The sequence below is a fragment of the Paramormyrops kingsleyae genome, chromosome 1 (assembly GCF_048594095.1).
Source record: "Paramormyrops kingsleyae isolate MSU_618 chromosome 1, PKINGS_0.4, whole genome shotgun sequence".
In the NCBI taxonomy this organism is placed as follows: Eukaryota; Metazoa; Chordata; class Actinopteri; order Osteoglossiformes; family Mormyridae; genus Paramormyrops; species Paramormyrops kingsleyae.
Window position 1 is genome coordinate 27,910,704 of NC_132797.1, and position 7,547 is coordinate 27,918,250.

The 7,547-nt window shown below is 44.0% G+C and overlaps 1 protein-coding gene across 2 annotated transcripts in view; it reads right to left on the bottom strand.

The window, feature by feature from the left end:
- Positions 1–4,408, bottom strand: part of LOC111850142 (tensin-3-like) — a 59,523-nt gene extending 55,115 nt beyond the window's left edge. The window contains exons 1-2 of one of the 2 annotated variants that reach the window (XM_072712865.1): positions 4,179–4,408; positions 3,967–4,007 (exon numbers count right to left, since the gene is read on the bottom strand). The gene's annotated coding sequence lies outside the window, so the exon portion shown is untranslated. The remainder of the gene's footprint in view (positions 1–3,966; positions 4,008–4,178) is intronic. The other variant, XM_072712863.1, reaches the window with a different exon arrangement.
- Between the last annotated feature and the right edge of the window lie 3,139 nt (positions 4,409–7,547).

Sequence of the window (7,547 nt, forward strand, 5' to 3'; positions counted from 1 at the left end):
CACTGATCAAGCAGAATTAAAATTCTGACCAAAGATATTTGGTTACAGGTTGCAACCTCAGGCTTAGTAGAAAGCAGGGCATTCCTTCCGAAAACGCCACAAAGAAAACAGCATTCTGTGACGGCTCCAAAGCTGACACAAAGCTTCTCAACTGGCACTGAAAAGAATGAGGAGTCCGGAAAGTTCCCCCGAATTCAGCAGAACAAGCTGAAACAGGCCAGTGGGCAGATGCCGGAGATTAGAGCTTCCAAACCCCTCGCCTGCAGGAACGTGTTTTTTTTTGTGTGTGTATGTGTGCGTCCAGGTATACCTTACCTGGTAGAGGGACCAAATGTCCCCACAATGTGATGAATACCCGTTTTTTTTTTTTACCTTATGGGGACGAGTTTCCTGGTCTCCATATGGGAAAACTCTATTACATTTACTCTATTATATATGAAATATATAATGAAGTGTGTGTGTGTGTGTGTGTGTATGTGTGAGTGTGACAGCCCCTCAGTGGATCTCAAACAGGGCGTCAGAATCAGCCGCCCCAGGCCTCATGCCTCCACCCAGGAACCTTGTTTACACAACAAGTGGAAGCTATGAATTTGGTCAGGGAAGGAGAATGATGGAAGCTGCCACAGGCCAGCATAGGGGCAGGTAAGCAGGTCAGGAACTGGGTTAAATCACCACATTGCAGCAGACAATATGTTTGCCCTGCTAACCCCCCAACCATCACCACCCCCGGAATGTTTGAGGTACTGGTCTGTGCATGCACAGTTCACTGTTTTGACCAGGGAGACATTGGACTGTGACACATGAACACCTGAGACCAATCAGATGCTTAACAACCGTGTTTACATGGGATTGTCTAGAACCATTAAATAGCCCTGAACCCGCCAGGGTTCCATAAGATCTCATTATTCTCATTATGATTAGCGAACATGGAGCCAAATGTAAAGGTGCTGTAGTTTCACAGCTGTGGAAAGAATCTCCCCTTGGCAAGAAGCACCAATCCCGGCAGACTATGTTGCGATCCATAAGGAATCCCAAAAATTAAATTTCACCTCTAATGGTGACCTTCTCTAACCTGTAACCCAAGCAGTGAAGCCAGGACCATAGTGAGAGGGGGACTGAGGATTTAACCAAACAAGAAAGTGAAATAGAAATTAAATGAAAGAGCGTGGGGTCAAAGTCACACCTCGCCTGGGTGTTGAGATACTATAGCACCCTGAAATTAAAATGTTTCAATATTAATAACTTATAACACTGACAGAACCCAAGTATATGGACAGCAGTCAGTAAGGCTGATGGGCAACAGGTGATAAGGTGGTTACAGACATGCTCATCTTACCTGAAGGCTTCTGGTACCACCTATACAAAATATCCTGCTGTTGGGCCCTTGAGTCGGGCTCCCAACATGAATTTCTCCAGCCGTATAAATGGTTGAAAAAAAAATCAGAGGCCCTCCCAGAACAAAACTTAACCAAATGGAAAAATAAAAACAGCAGGGGAATGGGGGGGCAGATAAAAGGGAATGAAGAAAGGCTACTGGGTAATGGAGACCAACTTTGAGGGGGGGGGGAGGAAGGATGACAAAAGCTTCTGAATATGAAGAATGAGATAGCAGCCGCTGTTTGAACGTGGTGAAAGCCACAATGTGTGCGTTTCGGACATATCACCTGAAGGATGACTCATTGGGGAAGCATTAGGTGGTCACATGGGTCACTGCACCCCCGCAAGCCTGAGAAGCTAAAATGATTATTAGCACATTTGCTAAACAACCAGCGAGCATGATAGAAAGAGGATGTCTGTGTGTATTGTTGTGTAACAGAACTCATAAGACCTTCTACCATGTCCATTATGAAACTGATACCATCTGACTGTGAGCATGGTTTTAATAACAAAAAGAATGAAAGTGGCAATTTCCATACTAGCATTAAAATGTTTCAATATTAATAACTTATAACTTCCCATGCTTATGGGAAAAATGGAAGAATTTAAAAAATTTTTATGACTATGTCTATCTGCCAGAGAAGCTGTCACTTCTCTGTTTATGAACACCAACAGTTTCTGTATTTAGATCAGGAATAGAAAGGTCTTCAGGGGTCATGTCTGTGGAGGTGAAGCAGTCCACAGTAAGGAGTCAGGTATGAAATATTCATTATATGATGTAACGTAGTACATAACGCTGGAGATACAGTGGAGGAGTCTACGATCCTGGCTGTTCGCTGCAGGCTGTGATTTGACTATGGCTCATCCAAGGCAATGACCACTGTGATCAGTTGTACGTACTGTAGATGTCACAGACCAAACAACTAGCGTGGTCATCCGCTGGAGCGGGGGTGGGGAACCTGTTCCATGGAGGGCCGGTGCGGGTGCGGGTTTTTGGGAAGACCTCTGAATCAGCCAATAATAAAACAGTGGTTCCCAACTCCAGTCCTGGGGACCCACTGTTAGTGGCTGATTGGGAGGCCATCCCAGACAGGCCTGGTTACAATGTGAGCAACCTACCAGGATCAGCAATCACCCAAGAAGTCATCAGTTATTTACAACATGCCTTTGAGGTCAACTGAGTTTGAGGCTAATTTGTTTTCACATCAGGGACCATGTGACCCTTTTGAGCATCACATTTTGTTCTGTGTTATCACTTGATAAATGCAATGGAAACCCCCACCCCAGCACGTCGGAGAGATGTGTGAATGACGCAAAGACTGGATTTGACCAACTGAAGGCATGATCAGCTGCCATGTTTGTTTGTCGTGTGACTCACAAAGAAATATTATGAAAAGTAAACAGCCTTAATGCACGTGGAAGATAACAAGCTGCTGCCTCCAGACCCTGCAAACGAGGGCCTTTGGAGCCTACAGAGGCTTTTAGTCTCTAAAGTATCTCGGCTGATTTATGCCGCTATTTCTAACCTCACTCACAGAGGGGCCACAATAAACACCAAAATCTGCATAATATCAGGCAACTGTCCTCAAGTGCGTCAACCCCAATTCGAGCACCACTTAAACTTTCCCAAAATCAACGACACACCATTCCCCCACAACGAGTCCATAAATGGCCCAAATCCATCGATGCGGTCTTACTGGCAGTGTCCAATTATGTGCAGTACAGAAGAATGCGTCCCAAAACGGATTAACATCTTCCCTCCCTCTTCCCTGCGATCTCCCCAGTTTAATGGATCACACATCCCGGATCTATAGCTCCCTCACGAGCTGGACAATTCTGCAAACCTTCCATGCCTACAATGCCCACTCCCCCCCCCCAACACACAAAGCCCCCTCTCCTCCACACCTGCCCTATCAGGACCTGAGCATTTCTCCTTGGCAAGGCCCCCCTTCGTCACCACTGGCGCTCCTGTCAGGCAGTGGGGCAGGCAGGAAAAATAAAAGGCGAGGAGAAGAGAGCCTCAGGAATGGAGATAAACACAGGCTATTACAGTGAGAAAATAAGGTGGAAAACGTGAAGGTCTGGAAAGGGTGTTAGACAGTGCTGCTTACATGTCATTACTGAGCCTCGTCTGGAGCTCAGCCTCCAGGTACAGAAAACCAGATGGCACCTCCCTTTCAGCAGCGTGTCTCTCCCTTCTCTCTGTCTACGCTTTCTTCCCCCCGAAGGTAGTTCTGGTAGCCCAATATGTAACACCAGCACTGTACCACCCAGCATCAGGCACCAACACACCCGGTCCGATTTTGTCTAAAAGCTGCTGGCTTGGGACTGAGGGAGAGTCACGGCAAAGAGTAAATTGTGAGAAAAAGCTTTTTTTTTCCCTGTGAGAGCGATTTAAATGTTTCCACTCTGAGCAATTTGACACAACACAGAGGACCCTTGGGGGGGGGGTAGAGGGGGTCCAAGAGAACTTGAGGGGGGGGGGGGTTGGTTGCAAACTCATATGCGGCCCCAAGGAACGAAAGCAAGAAAGAGACATGCTGCCCCAGAGCAAACCCCACTGTGTAAATAAAAAATCTGAGTGCTTACCTTTAACACAGTTCTGAATGGCTTTTCAATCTGTAATCCACCTGGCAAATTAACATGGGACAAAAAAAAACCTGTCAGCAGAAAGCAAACTGCACACAAAGTTGGAACAGGGAGATCTAGGTCGTCTGTGCTAGGGACTACTCTCTCACTCTCCCACTCTCTCACTCTCCCACTCTCTCTCCCTCTATCTCTCTCTCCCTCCTTCTCCCTACCTCTGAAAGAAACATGGAGTCACTCTCCCTGGACTAGAAAGTCATGTACTTTGCCCCCGGCTCCTAGCGGATGCTGTTGGTTGCATGGGAAGCAGCCGAGTGTAGAGAAGCCTGCTCTGTTCAGTGGAAGAGAGAGCGAGACAGAGAGAGAGAGAGAGAGAGAGAGAGAGATAAGGCAGTTTTCCCTCCAGTCGGATTTGCCACTGCTGCTACTACTACCGCCCTCCCCAGCCTCTTTTCCTGAAGCAGACAATCCTCCCACTGTGCGGCCGCCCAAGCTCGCCTGGGCCCCTCCCTCCCCCAGCCTCTCGTTACTGCTGGAGGTACGGGGGGGTGGGGGGCGTATGTCTATGAGTGCAGGAGGGGGGCGTGGATCAAGCAGACTGAAATAACAGGAAGGCAGGCCACTCCACACCGCAGGTTTATTCTGAGATTTTAAAATCTTCGCATCAACCTGCCCCCCTCCCCAACCCCTACACACCTCCCTCCACCCCCGCCCCCCCCAATCTCCCAATTCCCCAGGCTGCAGCCTGTAACATAGAGCCAGCTTCTGGATCCTTCACTTTGTTTTTCACGAACAAGCCTGCTATTGTGAACGGAGTAGCATTCCTCACCGTTCCACAAAATACTTACACCCCTATGCATGTCACATCATTTAAAAAAAAAAAAAAAACCCCACATCAAAAACACCAGAAAGTGAAACCAAGCAGAATCACTTCCTGGTGTGCTAGCACCTCCCAGCAGACCATGCTAAGGAAATAACCGGGAAGTTTGAAGGTGCCTTTGTTCCCCAGCACAAACACCCCAGACCTTGTTCTTTTGAGGTTGTTTACACAGTAAGCGCTGCTGTCATCAAAAATGATTTCAGGTTACTCCTAGTTAGATCAATATTCACGCTGACTGCAACACGAAGCTGTTTCACTAAAGTGTTCCTCAAAAGATGATGAGGTAAATTTCAAAGCTTATATTTAACTAAAGTAACTGACACTTTTATCCAAGGCAACTTACAATAGAGGGAAGGACTGCAATATTTTTTAATGTGTGGTCCTTGGCATTTGAACCCATAATTTTTGCATTGCTAGCGCAATGCCCTACTGGTTGGGCTACAAGAGCTAAAATAATAGCCCCAATTGAACAAAGCAAGGACACCAAAAAACCCTGATTTCAAAGCAAACATTTAATGAAATAATGGTGTTGGACAGGGTCTGGTGTCCAGTAACTATTCACAGTTTCATTTGATTTAAAATGAACAAGGTAGTATTGCTGGGTCAGACGTATTTTGTTGGGTAATGAAAAAGACGGAACAGGCAGAATAAGACAAAATAGGCCTCTAAATTGCCCATGGAATATGATTGTGCTTCTGAATGTATATATGAATGGAGCCAGGGGTATCCTAAGTTTGTGCCCTGTGCAGGGACAGGCTCCTAACCAGGATAAACGGTTAGAAGATGGATGGATAGATGGACAGACCAAATATTTGGGGATAAATAAAAGCTATTTTTAAATCATAAAAATAAGCTCTCACCTCTTGATTGGAAAAGAATTAAAAATCTAACTCTATTTCTAAGCACTGGAAACAACTGGAGTGGAAAATGAACCAGTTTGATGCACATTAGATCGTATCAGTGTCACGCCCCGCTCCGTCCGCTCCCGATGTGTGCCACGCCCACCTCGTTACCTCGCGTGATTCCCTGATTGTTCTTACCTGTGATTCGTTACCCTTAGCCTGTCTCTTGTATTTAGTCCGTGTCTAAGTCGGTGTACCCCAGATCTGTCATTGTAGTGTCATGCGTTGGTCCTGTTTCCTCGTCTGTCAGCCTACAATAAACCCCTTCTGTCCGCATTTACGGCTCCGATTGCCTGATTCCCGGCTCGCCTATTCCTGAAACGTGACAATCTAATCTGCCATGGTGCATTTACCTGAACAAGCTTTATATTTTCTTGTTTTAATTCAGATTTAGCTATGCTGGAAAACAATCAAAAACCCTATTTTTTTTAAATGGCTTTAATTGTTTGAATTTAGTCATTTGGCAATAAGTTTTGGTAAATTACTTTGTGCTGTTATTGCAGCATAAGAAAACATGAAAAGAAAAACAATTTTCAAACAAAGCTTAACTTGCATGGAATCTTAAGGGAAACATACAGTAAAATGAATACTAATTCAACAGTCCATTATGAATATTTGAATGTGACAGCCAAAATATGAATTTTTATGCAAAGTCATTAATTAGGAATCTTGTTTGCGCCTGGAAAAGTGTCCAAGGTTAATTTGCCCATTTTCTTTCCAGCGGGTTAATTTGTAAACAGCTGGATCGTGGTAGAATTTGAGTGCTTATGTCTTAATGTTTCAGACTTTATTTTGACATAAAAAAAAATGTATTTGAAGGTCCAAGCAATAACATTACTATTGGAATAGTACTAGAAACAATATAAGCGTTGCATATGACAATAGTGCACTGAAGTCGCGTAGTAATAATGTATTATGTAATGTGTTGGATAACTAGACCTATATGTACATGTTTAATATGTAAATGTGTATTACATGTGTGCAATGCTGAAATATCAAAGCCCATTTGAGAATAACATACTGGCTATTACTCAATATATGGTGTACTTCATGTTTTGGGGAAACAAAAACCCGTATTAAACCTTCATTTCAAAGTGACAAGTTCGGCATCTCGCAAGAAGCACAGCGACACATATCGATACGTACGCCGTCATCGACTGCAGAGCGGCAGCTGCAGTTATTGCTGCCACCTACTGATGAATCGAGCTATAGCCTTCTTTTCCCTCTTTAAGGGTTAAGCTGAAGAAACAGGAAAATACTTAAGATGTACGATATGAAGCAGGGCATTAATTTAAATGAAGGCTCAGAGTGGTGGAAGGTGGATAGATAGTATGAGTGATTTCGTTAGATGTTTTTACAAAATTTGTCAAAAAATTCTTCCATGACTAAGAAATCAATTCATTACGTAAAATTTTACTGAATTATTATTGAGTTTTGATCTTTTCAGTTAATTCTGGTTTAACTCTTGCTAGGTTGTTTGGTTGATAGATTTACAGTCACTGTAATACAGACTTGCATACTTTATTGCAGAGTAAAATAATGTGAAAAGAGAACAGGCCTATTAATTTTTTTTGTTCTGTGAATTTGTCAGGTGAACTAGATGACCATTCGTTTAGAGATTGTTTGCTAATTTCCTCTGAAGACTCCGCCAGACCTTCAGCAATTAGGATTTTAACTATATAATTAAGGCTTGACGTCTGTGAGCAAGCATTAAACACTCGCAATAAACTGTCTACCTGCACCTTTTTTTTTTTACAGGGGCATCCGATTTGTCTTGTGTATAGACAAAAACACACATGAAA